Genomic DNA, 19370 nt, shown 5'->3' on the forward strand with positions numbered 1-19370 from the left:
GTGAGGAAGTAAGTGAGCCTCCCCAAAATTAGGCAAGACACTGCATGGCATTGAGCACACAGAGAACTCCGGGGAGCAGCAGTAGCCAACATGGAGGCCAGGCAGGAGCAACAGTAACCAACAATGAGGCCAGAAAGGAGCAACAGTAACCAACATGGAGGTCAGACAGGAGCAACAGTAGTTAACAGGGAGGCCTAGGCAGGATCAGCAGTAGACAACATGGAGGCAAGTGCAGGCACACCAGTAGTCAGCAATAGTCAACATGGATGCCAGTAAAGGCCCAGCAGTAGTCAACATGGATGCCAGTTAAGGCCAAGCAGTAGCCAATATGGGGGCAAGGGCAGGCACACCAACAGTCAGCAGTAGTCAACATGGATGCCAGTTAAGGCCCAGCAGTAGCCAACATGGAGGCAAGGGCAGGCACATCAGTAGTCAACATGGATGCCAGTAAAGGGCCAGCAGTAGTCAACATGGATGCCAGTTAAGGCCCAGCAGTAGCCAACATGGAGGCAAGGGCAGGCACACCAGTAGTCAACATGGATGCCAGTTAAAGCCCAGCAGTAGCCAACATGGAGGCAAGGGCAGGCACATCTTTAGTCAACAAGGATGTCCATTACTGCTGTGGTCAATCCTGCCTTAAAAACGGCTAAAACATTTAAAAAAGGTAGAAATTACTAGTCAAAGAATGGCATAGGACACCCGTAAGATAAGATGAAATCCACAGATAATATGGTTTGAAATGGAAAAGACAAGGAAAGTAAGGGCAGACACAGCAGTAGTCAACATGGATGCCAGTGAAGGCCCAGCAGTAGCCAACATGGAAGCAAGGGACAGTTGCTGCAGGGACAGTTGAACGCTGCGCTTGGACACCTTGCTGGAGAGTGTGGAGCATAGTGGAGGTGAAGAGGTGCGTGTAGGGCGGGAGCCCTTCGTGCCTGGGGCCTGGGTGGGGGGACTGACAGAGCCAGCATGTGACACAGGGGAAGGAGCAGGTGTGCGACTTGCAGTCACTGAACGGCCTTCGTTTCACTGAGTGGGGTGTTTAGCACTCATATGCCTGCGCATGCTGGTAGTGGCTAGGCTGGTAGTGGTGGCTCCCCTGCTGATCCTGGCGTGGCACACGTTGCACACTACAGTCCGTCGGTCATCCACAATTTCTTTAAAAAACCTCCAGACTTGGGAACATCTAGCCCTGGCCACAGGAGTTTGACTCCGTGAAACAGTTGCTGATCTACTCGCTCTGCCCCTGCTTCTCCCTCTGCCCACCCCCTCTTCCTCTTTCAACCGGTCCTGCGGGTGAACTTGCCCCCCCATAAAAGCACGGTTTTCACTAGGCTTATCCACCCAGCTCGGGTCAGTCACCTTGTCCTCATCCACCAGCTCTTCCTCCATTTCCTCACTCTCCTCCTCACTTTGAGTTACATCCATGAAAACAACCTTACTGTCGGACAACCGGGTCTCATCGTCATCATCAGACACCTCTACCAACCCCGTTGGAACCCCTCTTCCAAGTCCCCACTCTCATCACCCACTGACTGCGTGAGCTGCATAGTTTTGGCATTGGGACAGATCTACTGCTCCAATTGCTCTGACTCAGGGAAGGGTCCAGAAAAGAGTTCCTGGGAGCATGGTGGTGGTGGATCTGATTCCCTTGTTTCCCTGGAGGGGTCACCCTGTGGGGAAGGAGGCTGGCCTAATGGAGCAAGGGTTTCACTCCCTTGGGTAGCGTGGGTGGACTGCGTGGAAGACTGGGTGGTGGATAAGTTACTGGACACATTATCCACTATCCACGTGAACACCTGTTCACACTGCTGCGGTTTCAATATAGGTCTGCCATGAGACCCCGTAAGTTGAGCAAAGATGCTAGGGAGTGTGCCACTGCTACCTCGTCAACAGGTGCTGCTGTGTCACCCTGCCCTGAACCATGGCCTCCAGCAAAGGCATCACTTGGAACCCCACGCCCATGCCCTTGTCCTCGACCCTAACCCCTGGGGTTCATCATTTTATAAACACTGCACAGTATTAGATAGTATTAGATATAAACACTGCACGAACTTAGATAGGCCTTGCGTATGAAATACAGAAATCAGGAAAAGTACTTGTGCTCTCACAAGTTTTGGGGGGCTGTACGGTACAATCTGGTACTGGCTGGACCAAGATACACGCTGTGATACCCCCTTACAATGAGCAGTGAAGTTTTATAAAGGTACACTACAAATCCCAGCAATACAGTGTAATCCCCACGAGTTTAGGGGGGGCTGTACGGTACAATCTGGTATTGGCTGGAACTATACACACACTCTCTAAAACCCCCTTACAATGAGCAGTGAAGTTCTATGCAGGATGTACTACAAATCCCAGCAATACTGTGTTGTCCCCACGAGTTTAGGGGGGGGGGGCTGTACGGTACAATCTGATATTGGCGGGAACTATACACACACTCTCTAAAACCCCCTTACAATGAGCAGTGAAGTTCTATGCAGGATGTACTACAAATCCCAGCAATACAGTGTAGTACAGCAGGACCCCCAGCCCCAAAATAAAAAAAGAGTACACTGAGCACTTCTTAGGGGTCTGTATGCAACACCGAATGCCCCCTTTCTGCCAGCAGCCGATCACCACAGTGTGCTGGTGAAATCGTGGTAGCAGCACTGCAAGTCCCAGCCAGCAGTCTGTAGTAACACTATTAAAAAAGGGACTGAAAAGGGCTGTTTGTTTGTATTGCTAGTATTCCCTGCCTACTGGAACGCTAAATCCTACACTGACGCTCTCCCTGACCAGCAGCAGCTCTGTCCCTGATCTCTTCCAGCACACATCTGAAGCGAGCACTACCGACGCCGAGTATTATTTGGAAGGGTCGTCTGATCTGGCCAACCAATCGCTGCTATCGACATGTATGGGTCCCACGTGATCACAGGATGCACCAAAAAGTCTCCTGCATGTTTATTGGCTGAGAAATAGTGCCCAAACTTACAGGAAACGGATGATGAGATTTTCTCGAATATCGCGAGATGCTCATCCGAGTAACGAGTACCATCGAGTACCCTAATACTCGATCGAGTACCAAGTTCGGACGAGCATGTTCGCTCATCACTATTTACGCCATTTGCCCTAGGGTAAAACTGACTTGTTATGCATGTTTCTCAGGTGGTTATGATTACAATGATATGTAACTTGTGTAACTTTTATTTTATTTGATGTCTTTTAAAAAATTAAAACCTTTTTTAAAAAACAAATGTCCCTTCAAATCACTCAAGCATTACCATGCTTATAGCACTTTTATTCTTTGGTCTATGGGGCTGTGTGAGGTGTAATTTTTTGCGCCATGATCTGTGCTATCGGTATTTTGATTGCGCATATGCAACTTTTTGATCGCTTTTATTACAATTTTTCTAGATTTGATGCGACCAAAAATGCGCAATTTTGCACTTTGGAATTTTTTTGTACTTACGCCATTTATCGTGAGAGTAGAAATAAAATAAATTAATAGTTCGGGCAATTACGCACGCGGCGATACCAAACATGTTTATTTTATTTATTTTTATTTATAAAATGGGAAAATTGGGGGGGATTTTAAATTTTATTAGGGGAGGGGATTTTTTTATTAATAAAAAAAGCATTTTTTTTTTTTTTTTACACACATACAGTACTAGAAGTCTCTGTGGGGACTTCTAGTGTAACTGCTCTGATCTCTCATTAAGATCTGTGCAGTATACGGCGCAGACCCCGGCCGGTAACAGATGAGGCGATCCCCCCCACTAGACACCAGGGAAGAGGAAAAGCTGCATTTTAAATGTAGTTGGGAACTTTGACAGCTGCATTTAAAAGACTAATTAACAGGCACAGCGATCGGACCGTGCCTGCTAATTGCTGCGGTCCCTGCTGCAGATAGCACCCGGGATCGCAGCAGTTCAGAGCGGGGTCGCCACGCAACCCCTCCCTGAACGCCCCCACCCGCATGAGGACATACAGATATGCCCTCATGCGGGAAGCGGTTAAACACAGGATACAATATAAACTCCTTCTGCTTAACCCCTTAAGGTCAAAGCCAATTTTCGTTTTTGCGCTTTTGCTTATTCCAATTTAAGTTTAAAAGTCAACAGCGCTTGCATTTTTTCACCTAGAGACGTATATGAGCGCTTATTTTTTGCAAAACCAATTGTACTTTGCAATTACAGGCATTATTTTTCCATAACATATGCTGCGAAACCGGAAAAAAATCATTTGCGCTGTCAAATTGAAAAAAAAACTAATTTGTTTTGATTTCGGGGAGTTTTGCATTTACGCCGTTCGTCCCATGGTAAAAATGACTTGTTATGCATGTTCCTCAAGTCGTTACGATTACTATGATATATAACATGTATAACTTTTATTGTATCTGATGGCCTGTAAAAAATTCAAACCGTTGTTAACAAATATACGTTCCTTAAAATCGCTCCATTCCCAGGCTTATAGCGCTTTTATCCTTTGGTCTATGGGGCTGTGTGAGGTGTCAGTTTTTGCGCCATGATGCGTTCTTTCTATCGGTACCTTGATTGCGCATATATGACTTTTTGATCACTTTTTATTACATTTTTTCTGGATTTGATGCAACCAAAAATGCGCAATTTTGCACTTTGGAATTTTTTTGCGCTGACGCCGTTTACCGTGCGAGATCAGGAATGTGATTAATTAATAGTTCGGGCAGATTACGTGTGCGGCGATACTAAATATGTTTATTTATTTGTTTATTTATTAATTTATATTTATAAAATGGGAAAAGGGGGGTGATTTGGACTTTTATTAGGGGAGGGGATTTTTTATTAATAAAAACACTTTTTTACTTTTTTTTTTATATGGACTAGAAGCCCCCCTGGGGGACTTGTATATAGACAGCACTGATCTCTCATAGAGATCAATGCTGTGTATATACACAGCAAAGATCCGATTAGATCGGTCATAGATTACTATGGCCTGCTGCAGGCCATAGCAATCTATTGCCGAGTCCGGGATCAGCGTCATTCCGACGCTGAGGCCCGGCACGGGCAGAAGAACGTATCTCCCCCCAGCGATCGCATCGCGGGGGGGAGATCCGTCCCACTAGACACCAGGGATAGTGTGCATAAAGCACTTCAATGCAGCTGTCAGGTTTGACAGCTGCATTGAAGTGCTTAATTAGCCGGCGCGGCAACTGGACCCGCGCCGGCTAACAGCGGCACTGCCCGGCTGCACATGTCAGCCGGGATCAGCGCCGTTCATAGCGGGGTCCCGGCGGGACCCCACTCTGAACACCCCCCGCGGCACCATGACGTATCAGATACGTCATGGGTCGCTAAGGGGTTAATATATATCTCCTTCCTTATTTTCTACCTGTGTCTTATGCTCCTCTAATGACTTAAAACTAGCATCCACCTTAATCCACACCTCTCATTCCCATCTCCAGGACTTCACCTGAACTGTGCCAATTCTATGGAATGCATTACCCAAGACAAACCTTCAAACGTGCCCTCAAAACACATCTGTTTGAGCAGGCTTATCAGGTTTCCTAATTTGACCCCTCTCCCCCAAATACCCACACCAGGCATTTAAGCACTTAGACCTACACATGCTGGCATTGGTCGGTAACTGGTTTACCCACCTTTGGCTATGTTCACACAACGTCAAAAATTGAGAAAAAAACGCCCGATTTTGATATTTAAAAAAACGTCAGTCTCTGCCACAATTAAGTCTATGGCAAAATGTCAGTCTGTGCACACATTGTAAAAAGAAAAAAAATACAAAAAGAAATGTTTACAATGTATACACAGATTGCTGTCAATCCAAAGACTTTAATATAGCACCTTGTTATATTCAAAATACAGCTTTTATATCTATTTTCCTTTTATTATGTGTGAACATAGCTTAATCCTGCAATCTTTATCATCATGTTAGGCATCGATAACATCAAATATTGAGAATTAATCATTACCTCTGCCTGTCTTGCTTATTTTGGTGTGGTTATAAAATAAACCATCAGAATCCGACTTCCTGCGACTTAAAAGAATGTTTTCTTAGCAATTAACATTAATACAGGACAACAAAATGCAAACCTCAAAGGTAATATCTGATTATGCTCTAAAGGAAGATCAAAAAGTAAAATAGGAACCCCACAGGAATGGTAAATAAATACTGAGATGTATCTCTCTCTTTTTTAGGCCAATTGTTTGCTCAAACCCCCATAAGAATAATTCAGAGAATATTATGAACATTTGTAAGGCTCAATACATCTTCAAAGCAAATTAAAATTTAAATTAGAATAATGTTATTAATTGCCGGCTGCAGAAATCTGTGTATTGATGTAATATTAGCCCATCAAATTAGCAAAAAGATATACCTATATACTCATACTTGCTATTTCATGTTTTATTTTACATAGTTATGCTTCTGTGTGTGTATCTGTTATATTTCAAAGGGGCAGTTCCATGCAATCTGATGTTTGTAAACAGCTGAGGTAATGGTGAGATTAATCCAGATAGATGTATTTCACCATGATCACTACTCATTTTCAAATGTCTCCATGAATAATAACCTGGAACTGGGAACCGCATTTTCCTTTTGTTATACAAGCCACATGTCATCACTTTGCTTGTACTATTATGTCATCCTGTTGCCTCAACCACAAGTCATTGGGGCGGACCTCTAAAGGGTTCTGCGTGCACCTCTGTCCTTGACTGACAGACCTCTCCCTACACCCAGATATCTATCAGTTACGGCTAGCAGGTCAGCAGCTGCTGCTAAGGAATGCCCAAAGGGTTTGTGTTTTGGACACTATTAAAGTAATGGCAGGTTCCTTTAAGATTTTTACTTTGGGTTAAGTACACATTTAAATGACACAACTTTTTATAAATATATCTGTACATATGAACACACAAGCAGAATTCTCCATCACGTGGAACTGCAAGAAGTCCAGAAGTAGCATTTTTGCAATGTAGTTAATGATATCCCCAAGAAGTGTAATTATCCTTCATTTTCACTATGGTGCATCATGTGGATTTAGATATTCAGAGCAGTGGGAGATTACATGAGGCATTTTAAAACCACATTAAAAGAACACGGTTCTTACACTACTTAATTACTTTGTGATATCTGCAGATTTTAATTGAGCTTTTGGGGTGTGGATCACATGGATATTGTACTGATGGAATGAAGGTCAACTTTGTATTCATCTCTATTCTCTGTAGGTATCCCTTGTGTCTGGGAATAGTCATTGGACTTAAAGAAAGTTTGGTGACTCGTTTCTAAATGCAAGGTATTAATAATTTATGAGAATGTTTTATCAAAAATTTTTTAAACAATGATGTTCATTAGGCCTCAAAGGTGACATATCATATTCTACATTCAACTGTTGCACAAGTATGCTCTTCATCTTTCATCTGCATGTGAAATGTTAATTGCTATTAGAACTCCTACGTATTTTCCATATAGTTGCTGTTACTATAACTTTTCATTTGCAGTTAAAGATGTTAAGACATTATGTTAAAAGAAAATCACAATCTGGTCGGGTGTCAAATGTGAAAGAGAATGTATCACCTAGATCAGGGATGGGGAACCTTCAGCGTTGCAGCTGTTCCAAAGCTACAATTTCCGTCACGCCTGGATGGCCAAAGCTTTGCTTTGGTTCCCCGTTCCTGACCTAGATTTAGGTTTTCTCTTTTTACTGATTGGAGCCATATACTAAAACATGTTTTTTGTCTAATCAATCTTGCACAAAAAAGTTTGCAGATCTGCACCGCTCCCTGCACTGCTTACTGTAGGAGGAGGCATAGCTCCACACGGAGAGGGAATGGCCACTCCACATGCCATTTTGCTAACATTGTAGTGAAATTCTAGATTGCTGAGACTGCCACATTGGCAGTTTCAGATCTACATGCCTCCATATATATCCAATGTAATCTTACACTGGCAAGGGTTTACTTAAAGTGTCACTGCCGTTAAAACTTTCAAAATCTAAATCAACAGGGGATATGGGAAAAAAAAAAACGTTTGCAATTTACATTAACTTTTTTTGTTATCATGGGAAACATTGCACTTTTTTTGGGGGGGGAGTCTTAACACGGGAAGTCTCAGCCATCTGCGCAGAAAATGTATCACTTATTCGATTGATAGATGCATTGAACCGCGACACGCTGTACTGAGCAGCTCAATGCAGCACAAGACTAAAAATCTGCCTTCAGGAGACTGGACCTGGATTTCTGGTAAGTTCAGCTTTGCAGGTTCTGGTAAGTTCAGCATTGTGCGTTCTGGTAAGTACAGCTTGGTTTTAAAGCTTGATAACTAAAACAAAAATAATGAATGTAAATTGCAAACTTGCTTTATTTCACATCCACTGTTGATTTAGATTTTGATAGTTATAATGACGGTGACGCTTTAAGACTACGGATGAGCAAACCTCGATTATTAGGCTGTATCAATGTTTTCCAGGACTCCCTAGGCCTGCATCCAACTTTGCTCATTGACAAAGAGGTGATTGCTCAAAAATGTTCAACAATTATACACAAAACATTGATAGATCCTCCCTCTTTGTCAGTTTATTTGCTGCCCGATCTCCACAGCAAGGTAATCCCTATCTGGCCCTATACCACAAAGCCACCACTTACATTTGGCTTCTTTTACAAGTACGGTACATAGATGACGGCATAATAATCTGTAACAAAATTAGAAAAGATAACTACACAAGCAATTTGAGCGTACATAGAAACGCTAAAAAAATTAAATAAAAGATCTGGTACTCCAATTGTCACAGCAAGCAAATGGATTAAATGATAACTTCTTGGTCATGTGATTATCTGACATATGCATTAATTAGTGTCATCATCATGTTTAATTACTAGTGATTTGCTGTATCACCTTCTAATGAACATATAATTATTACTCACTGTTATTAATTATAATCAGCGACAATTAATGGGCAGAAAAACACAACCCTTCATCAGTTACTATAATGAAGTATAAAAGCTACTATATATTATACATCACAGATTCATTTCAAAGCTTCATTTGGAAATTAATCATTGTTTAGTTCATGTACATTTAGTGATAAAATCGGAAAACATGGTGTGACTGTTATGAACTGTATTACACAAAAGTATGGGATATTCATTGTTCGGTGTACATTATGTGTGTTGTATTTTAAAAGGAATTTGTTAAGAGTGGAATAAAAATCAGGTGATATCACAAAGAAGGCCATACTTTCCAATACAACGACAGGGTAAAATACCAAAGGCTGCAATGGCTTATAATGAATGCTGGATAGGCAACCCACAATGTCTTAAAACAAAGTTTAGTTTTTATTGGTATCTTGCTTGCGTATATGCGACTTTTGGATCACTTTTTATTCACGTTTTTCTGGATGTGAATGTGATCATTTCTTTGTGCTTACGTCATTTACCGCACAAGCTCAGGATAATGATAATTTAATTGTTTAGGTGATTCCACATGCTGCGATAACAAATATGTTCTTTTTTTTTACATTTTTGTTATTTATAAAAAAAAGAAAAAAGGGGTGATTTAAACTTTTATTATATGATTATGGGATGGGATTTTTTTTTAATAATAAAAAAAAAAACATTTCAATACACTGATTGCACTGATAGGGATCAATGCAGTACATCAATGCAGGGGCTGCTGGGACCAGGGTCAGATTGTTGCTGAGACTTGGGCTGGTAAGTATGACAGCTTGGTCTCTAGACCACAGGGGAAGGCTATTTACTGTCATTTAAATGCTGCTGTCAGTTTTGTCAGTGTTACTGTTCCTGGCTGCTGATAGCAGCCAGAAGTGGCATGGTACAGTGAGGGCTCATTTCGTGAGCCCTCTCTGTACCCCCTTAAGGACACCATGATGTACTGTTCCGTCATGGGTACTTAAGGAGTTAAAAGAACAATTTTTGCAAGAAGCCAGCTATTTTTTTAATTATATATCAGAAAAAAAATGTATAAAAAGCAATCAAACTTTTTCTTTTTCACCAATATGAAACTAGAGATCATGGCGCAAAAAAATGACCCCAACCAGCCTTAAAGGTGGAAAAATAAAAGCACTATGACTCTTAGAAGGCGGGGAGGAACATTGCATTAATATGAACAGAACATCTGTGCCTCACTGGGCTCAGTCATGAAGTGCTTAAACATAGTCCAAACTTTACTTATAGTAAGTATCTTTGTGCAATAACAACAGAAACAGTGCTTAGGTACTTAGTGAAAAAATCAACAGTAGCAATAGGAGCAAGTAAATAGGTGAGTTGATAGAAGAAGTTAACAGTAGAAGGTGTCAGGGATTGGATAGGAGGGGCCCTGCCTAATTAGTGAGTACTCTGTCAGGATATGGCGAAGTGTCTCTACAGTGTATATATGATCTCCGCGTATATGACGGACTTCTGCCCCTCAGTGTCGAGTTTCCATCCTAATGGGGTAGTACGAATCCCAGGTCTCCTGTCACTGGGTGGAGCTGGATAGTAGCATCCTTCCTACTCAGCCAAGCGTAAATCAGTGGAGAGAGGCTGACCTTGCACTGTGGTCTACTGTGGGTACAGCCTTAGTGTTCCTCTCTTTTCTTTAGGTGGTTGACTTCCCTGAAACTAGAATAATGTATGGCGTAAAAAAAGGAATGAGACTCCCTTGTTTCCAGCTTCTCTGGGGGTTCGGTCTAGCAACCCATTAGGGTTGGGTAACTCACTGTCTGGAGCAAGTGTAAGAACGTCCACTCTCCTCTCTGTCTAGAGCTAGATTTGGAGGACAGGTATAGCACGTCCTGCCTGGTCTGAAACCAGGCACTAACTAACTTAGACCAATGGAAATGCATACTATAGAGGGAAGGGGTGAATGTAGCTAAACCTGTGTGGACTGCAGCTCTCCTAATGGTTGGAGTAAGGTACGGCCGGTTACTGTCCTAACTGTGACACTGTAGAGCAGCAGTTGGGAACCTCCGACCCGTGGGCGGCATCCGGATCTTGAGACCTCTCATTGCAGCCTGCGGCCTGTGGCTCCCCTGTGATGTGCGTGCCGCTCTAGTGGCGCAGGAGCCGGCATTCATAGCATCTTCCTGTATCTGTGACACAGGAGGATGCTGTGAGTGCCAGTCCTTTCCCCACCAGAGCGGCGCATGTCTTCCTTCAGGCCACGCGATGACGGGCATAGGCTAGAGGGGAGAGAAGAAGACCTGGGCAGCGTGGGAGCGGAGGAAAGGTGAGTGGGATGGTTTTGTTTTTTTGTTTTTATTTGAGACAGGCACTGGGGGTTAACTAGGCTACCATGGACATGACTGGAGGGGGTAAACTAGGCTACCAGGGACATGACTGGGGGTGGTGGTTAACTAGGCTACCAGGGACATGACTGGGGGGTTAACTAGGCTACCAGGGACATGACTGGGGGGTTAACTAAGCTACCAGGAACATGGCTGGGGAGTTAACTAGGCTACCAGGGACATGACTGGGGGTTGACTAGGCTACCAGGGACACGACTGGGGGGGTTAACTAGGCTACCAGAGACATGACTGGGGGGGTTAACTAGGCTACCAGGGACACGACTGGGGGGTTAACTAGACTACAAAGGGCATGACTTGTGGGTTAAGTAGACTACAAGGGGCATCACTGGGGGTTAATTACAATAGCAGGGACACTAGGGGAACAATACTTTGCCTTGCCCCGGGTGCTGCAAACCCACGCTACTAACTGCCACGCACAGTATGCGGCCCTCGAATGAATTTATTAATGCCCGACTGGCCCTCAACATAGAAAAGGTTCCCCACCCCTGCTGTAGAGAAAACACTTTTGCCTAGGTGAAAGAAAGAAAGAAGAAGAAGATATGTAGTAGGATACTACACTTTGCTACGCTACATCTATATGACTTAATTACTACACAAAATGGTTCAAGAAAAAGTACACATTTTAGTACAATAAGGAAAAGTGAAAAAGCAAGAAGTAATAGATACTATATATACAAAGTTGCTGGTAGAAAAAAAAAAAACTCCAAATGAAATTTAAATTTTTAGATTGACATTATTGACTTGTAAAGGGCGCTGAAATAAAATATGCAGTAGGATGAATAACCGCAAAAAAAAACTTAATAGTAGCTCTGAGAGCTCAATATATGAATTAGACTATTTTCTAAGCCAGGCAGTATTGTACTGGTTGTACAAAGCAGGCTAGATATGATTTGGAACCCAAGGGTCCTCTTCCTTGGTTTTTAACACTTTTGAGAAGTAAATCTGCAAGTACTCCTAGTTTCCAAACCATAAATAGTAACAGTAATGAAAATGTAATATTCACTTTTTATCTCAAAGGATAAACACAAAAATAAACCCTGTCCAATAAACAGGAAAAAGACATAAAGCAGAACAAATAACAGACAAAGAAAAACTTAGTGAGGGACTGTAAAATCCCAAATCTATTAAGTGAGTAGGAAAAAAAAAAAAATTCTGCATGTCTGTTGTTTTACTTATTTCTGCTATGACAATAAAAAAAACAATGTTATACTAAGATTAAATTGGGAGATCTTGTCTCTTATTGAATTGTAATAAAGTATTTACTACTATCCTTTTTTTGTCAACTATATTATAAACATCATAGCAACTTTTCACTAATACGAAATTATTAGAGAGGGGTAAAGTACCATTTTTGGGCATACTTAAAAGCCCCCCCCCCCCCCCAGCATTTTTCCAGTTATTTAATTTTTTTTACGCCAGATATTACTACGAAGTTTATTATTATTTTTGTTAAATCTTTCAAGTGAACAGGGGCTGTGCTACCAAAACCTGTTTAGAACTTTATTTTATTTACTCTTTCAAGAAAATGTTCTGTTGTAAGTTAACCAATCCGCACCCTGCAGTTGCATTGTAGAGTGCCAAATTAGAGATCTACCAGCATGGGTACCTGTCAGATAATCCTCTAAAAGTTGTGTATTGATTGTGGCATTTAGGGGGCTGAATGACCAGTATGAGTACAATTAAGGGCACCTCATCTTACATCTACAATGAGACATTTACATTGGGACTACTACCACCATTATTACTTTACTTGCAAAACCTTCATCACTGTGCCAGTTCAAGGAGTGTGGGAGGTATGGTGGAAAGACCTCAGCCACGGTGATCATGCTCTGACCAGACAATGCCAATTGAGAATAACAACCTCCATGATTGGGCACCCAACATGGCTTCAACCCCCACACACTCCCTTCTGGACTGCTTCACATGCTAGGGACCATGTGAATGTATGACTCTTCATGGTGCCTTATGTTGGAATAATTATCCTTTTTAAGGCTATGTTCACACAACATAAGTTCAGTAGCAATCATGGCAGTTGTTGCCGATTTTCAACAACGGCCATGATTACTACTGAACTTACATTGGGCTGGAGCTGAGGGAGTCCCGACTGGAGTGAATACGCATAGTATACATTCCAATCGGGATTGCTAGGAGCACCGCAATTGAATAGCGGCCGCAGTGTGTGCAGTGTGAATATAGGGATGCGGGTGCGCACGGGTGCGCCCGTATACCAATTCATCAAAAGTAAAGGTCATCCAGCCGGTACTGCAGTACCGGCCAGCATGATCTTCTCTGACACCAGCTGTTCTGTAACCCGGCTGAGTCACAGAACGGCCGGTAACACAACTGCATACAGGAAAATCTCACCAGCAAGAATATCACTGAAAAAAAAAAAAAATAAGGATAGGTTCACACTTTTTTGCAATCAGTTTTTTTCATCTGTTTTTGAAATGGGGGAAAAAAAACATCCGTTTTTTTTTTTGTTTTTTTTTTTTAACTTACACAAAAACATATTCAACCTCATTTTTGAGTCTGTTAAAAAAAAAAAAACGTAATGTGAACCCAGCATAACACACATTACCTTACAATGTTAATTTACATGAACAATGGAATGAATAAGGATAAGTGATAGAAACATTGCTTATCTGTTAATTTTAAAACCAAATCTGGTAATAGTGTGTATTAATGAAGTTGTCAGCTGCAGCCCCTGTTGTTGGGCAAACTATAAAACTGCTACCAGCAGCAAAAATATAATATCACAAAATTAAGCAGTTGATCTAAGCCACAGATTGGTGTTTTGGGGTAATTTTCTATTTATTGCCAATATTTGTATTCTCTGATTAGGAAGTAGACGTCAATAAATATGCTTCTTAAGTATTTTGCTTTCTTTTGTTTTGTTTTTTTGCCTATGATGCTAGTTTAATGATGGAGTATTTGATCTTATTTCTCTTCTCTGAACTTAGCCTTTGCTGACTCAGTGGGAAATGAAGCTATTTTGACAAATGTGGATTCTGAAATTAACTTTAGACATATAAAATGAATTCAGCAGAATTCAATGTCATCATACACTGATAAATGATGTATGTATTCATGACAGTATGTCTGGAAAACAAGGTCAGTGGCAAAATACAAATAACAGCCTTCCATAAAACAACAGAAACATTTTTTTTCCAAGATTTGCTCAAAAAATAGGAAAAAATTAAATATTTTAGACACAATTCACCATTGACAGTTATAAGTGTAGTGTAAAACCACTGTATGCTGGACAGTGTACAAGATGGTTACTGTCTTGCACACTTGAGAAATGGGTCCCCAGTACCCCGAAACGCATTGTGTTCCTGCTAGGCACTAAATAAATACTTCTTAATACTATTCAATCTCCTGTCTTGGAGTGATACTGACACTGCAGCACCCCTGAGAACTCTGCATTGGATCCTAAGGACATTCATTAGTTCCGCTGCACCAAATCTTGCCCTGAATAGTGAAAGGGCTGTAAATAAAATAAAAAGAGGAGGAGCGTGGCTGGCATAGGGAAGGAATGGAGTGGTTCTGGTTAATGGAGGTATTAATGTTAAAAAAAATTAGTATAGTAGGTTTGACTATAAAATTTTACTTTAAAAGTTTGTTTTATTATCACATGAACTTTTTATTCTAAATCAATTATAATGGTCTACTGATAATCAGCTGTTCTTGCTAAGCAAAATGCTTATTATAAATTGCCCCTCTATTTTTGTTGTGTTTCATGCTTCCTGCCTGGCTAATATAAGGGGGTCCGATGGGGTACACCTGTTGGGTGTGTGGATACCCTTTGAGGTTATATGGGCAGTGGTTGTCATAATGTAACAACCCCTTTATATGTAATTAATGTACAACAGATGGCTAAAAGTTGGCCATTACGTAACTAAGATAAGGCTGTAATTTTTTATTTAACAAGTTTACCATGGGAATAAAGATAATTAATGACTGTTAATTGTTTTACATCGTCATACTAATTGCTTTAAGCCACTACTGGGGGCTTTCTCCAGGAGACCTTCTAACATCATTTAACAGAAGTCTAGAGTAAGAGGAGGCATGAGACTTACACGCTTGCCGCTGGCTTCAATCTATTAGCTGAATAGAGTTTTGTTTGACCCATTTGAGCAGTACATTTGTTAATAAATAGCTGTTAGCTGACAGTTTCTTGACATCTTAGAAATGAGAGCTCAGGAGGCTCCCTTGCCTTAAGTGTGAAAAATTGAATAATTAATAGCTAATTAATCTTTAAGTTTTTTTCAATAACCAAAAAGTGTCTTTAATTTTATCATGGATGTTTTTATCACTCAAGTTGTACAATTCTATTAACCCTTTGAGGACCAGGCCCAAAATGACCCAGTGGACCGTGCAAATTTTGATCTTAGTGTTTTCGTTTTTCCCTCCTCCCCTTCTAAGAGCTCTAGCACTCTCAGTTTTCTATCTACAAGCCATGTAAGTGCTTGTTTTTTACAGGAATAGTTGTACTTTGTAATGGCGTCATTCATTTTACCATAACATGTATGATGGCATTCCAAATATATTATTTATGAAGATATAAATAGGTGAAATCGTATAAAAGAATGCAATATGGTAACGTTTGGGGGGTTTCTGTGCCTACGTAATACACTATATGGTAACAGCGACATGATACTATTATTCTATAGGTCAGTCCGAACACAACCATATGCAGGTTAACACAGATTCTCTAATGTTATATATATATTTTTTTTATGAAATCCTTTTTTTTGGCAATTAAATATTAATAAAATGGGCCTATTGTGACACTTATAACAGTTTTATTTTTTCACCTACGGGGCTGTATGGGGTGTCATTTTTTCCGGCATGATCTCTAGTTTTTATTAATACCATACTTGTGAAGATTGGACGTTTTGATCACTTTTTATTGATTTTTTTTAAATATAAAATGTAACATAAAATCAGTAACCCGCGCACTTTTTTCCCTCTTTTCGTGTACGCCGTTCACCGATCACAATGACGCTTGTTATATTTTAATAGATCGGACAATTACGCACGCTACGGTATATTATATGTTTATCTATTTATTTATTTTTATATGTTTTATTTATATAATGGGATAGGGGGGGTTATTTCAACTTTTATTGGGGGAGGGGTTTTGGGGTAGTGTAATAGTGTTTTGAACTTTTTTTTTAATACATTTGAAGTCCCTTTGGGGGACTTTTACATACACTAGTTTGATTTCTACACTGACCATTGCTATGCCATAGGCATGGCATTGATCAGTGTTATCAGCGATCTGCTCATTGAGCCTGCCTGTGCAGGCTCAGTGTAGCAGATCGCCGATCGGACCGCACAGAGGCAGGTGAGAGACCTCCGGCGGTCCGTTTCAACGATCGGAACCCCCGCAGTCACACTGCGGGGGTCCCGATCGGTAAGTGACAGGGGAAACCCCCTGTCACTTACACTTAAACGCCGCGGTCGCGCTGCGGCTGCGGCGTTTAAGGGGTTAATGACACGCGGCAGCGCGATCGCTGCAGCGTGTCATTACCGGTGAGGTTCCGGCTGCTCACTGCAGCCGGCCCCCACCTCCTATGAAGCGGAGAGAACCACCCAGGAAGTACAGTTACGTCCAGGGTCGTCTGGTGACAGACTTCCATGACGTAACTCTACGTCCTGGGTCGTCTAGGGGTTAAATGCTGTGAAAAACAGTACATTTTACAAAAATAAGGATGAAAAGCTAATTTGTATACTTTATATATGAAAATAATGCTTAAAATTAGAGATGAGCGAAGCAGCTGAAAATTATAGGTTGGATTAGATCAAATTTGCCAATCAAATACAAATGAATCTCAATAAAACAGCCAACTTATAGTAACTACAATAGGGGGATTATTAACCCTTTGAGGACCAGGCCCAAAATTACCGAGTGGACAGCGCAAATTTTGATCTTAGTGTTTTCGTTTTTCCCTCCTCCCCTTCTAAGAGCTCTAGCACTTTCAGTTTTCTATCTACAGGGCCATGTAAGGGCTTGTTTTTTTACAGGAATAGTTGTACTTTGTAATGGCGTCTTTCATTTTACCATAACATGTATGACGGAATTCCAAAATTATTATTTATGAAGATATAAATAGGTGAAATTGTAAAAAAAGAATGCAATATGGTAACGTTTGGGGGGTTCTTGTGTTTACGTAATGCACTATATGGTAAAAGCGACATGATACCACTATTCTATAGGTCAGCCCGAACACAACCATATGCAGGTTTACACACATTGTAATATATATATATATATTTTTTTTAATGAAATTCTTTTTTTTTTGGCAATTAGTTATTAATAAAATGGGCCTATTGTGATGCTTATAACGGTTTTATTTTTTCACCTACGGGGCTTTATGGGGTGTCACTTACTCTTAAACGATGCAGCCGCCCAGCGATCGCCGTGTTTAAGGAGCTAATGACACGCTGCAGCGCGATCGCTATAGCCTGTCATTAACGGTGCATGCTTCATAGCAGGAGAAACACCCAGGATGTACAGTTACATCCAGGGTCGTCTGGTGACAGACTTCCATGGCGTAACTGTACGTCCAGGGTCGTCTAGGGGTTAAATATTAGTGATATTTTCAACAGATGTTGTTAGAGTGTCAAATATTGGAAAATTACAATTGAAAAAAATGACAGCCAGTCAATCATTTAATTTCGGCCATGGACAGCAGTGGACCTTGGTGGATTAGCGTCGTAATATCAATTTACTATGAGGACAGTAGTGGACGTTGTTGTATTAGCAGCATAAAATAGGAAATCTTTCTCATAAAACATATCACAGGTGCCAAGTACCTTTTTACCTCCCCTTGTATGGCAACTTTTATATCCCCAGTCAATTTAGGTCGCATCATTTTAAGAGTTAATTTTATATCAATTTCAATTAATTTAATATAACCCCTTCAAAACCTAACCCAAAATTATCAAAATGACCGTGCCAATTTTGATTTTTGCATATTTTTTTTTTCTCTCCCCTTCTAAGAGCTATAAAGCTTTCATTTTTCTATCTACAGAGCCATGCAAGGGCTTGTTTTTTTCAGGAACAAGTGTACTTTATAACAAATTTTATTTTTACCATAACATTTATTATGGAACCCCAAAAATATTATTTATGAAAATATAAATTGGTGAAATTGAAACTAAGAATGCAATATTGTAACCTTTAGGGGTTCCTGTGTCTACGTAATGTACTATACAGTAAAAGCGACATGGCCTCATTATTCTATAGGTCAGTCCGAAAACAACCATATGCAGTTTACACAGATTCTTTTTTTTTTTTAATTAATTAATTATTAAAGAATTAAATGGCCCTGTGGTGACTCTTATAACGGTTTTATTTTTTCACCTACGGAGCTGTATGGGGTGTAATTTTTTGTGCCATGATTTCTAGTTTTTATTAATACCCTATTTGTGTAGATCAGACATTTTGATCACTTTTTATAATTTTTTTTTATACATAATGTAACAAAAATTTAGCAATCGCGGCGCTTTTTTCTTTTCGCTATTACACTATTCTATGTATGGGATGACAATTGTTATATTTTAATAGATCAGACAATTACGCACGCTATGGTATATAATATGTTTATTTATTAAATAATTTTTACGTGTTTCATTTGTATAATGGTATAGGGGGTGATTTTATTTTTATTGGGGGAGGGGCTTTGGGGTATTTAAAAAAAAAATTTTTTACACATTTTAAGTCCCCCTGGGGGACTTTTACATGTGATTGCATACACTGATCATTGCTATGCCATAGGTGAATCTACATTATCGCTCTGGTACAGACAGGGGGGTTGTGAGTCGTCCCATTAACGACAAAGCTTTATTCCATCTGATTTCCTACCATCTAGTGGTTATCAATGATCAGTAGTCATATGTTGTCTGAGCTGTGTAACTAGTACTGTACATATTTATTAGATGTATTTGGCAATGTTTTGCATCCTATGGGGGAGATTTATCAAATATGGTGTAAAGTGAAACTGGCTCAGTTGCCCCTAGCAACCAATCAAATTCCACTTTTCATTCCTCACAGACTCTTTGAAAAATAAAAGGCGGAATCTGATTG

The sequence above is a fragment of the Dendropsophus ebraccatus genome, chromosome 8, assembly GCF_027789765.1.
Source record: "Dendropsophus ebraccatus isolate aDenEbr1 chromosome 8, aDenEbr1.pat, whole genome shotgun sequence".
NCBI lineage: Eukaryota > Metazoa > Chordata > Amphibia > Anura > Hylidae > Dendropsophus > Dendropsophus ebraccatus.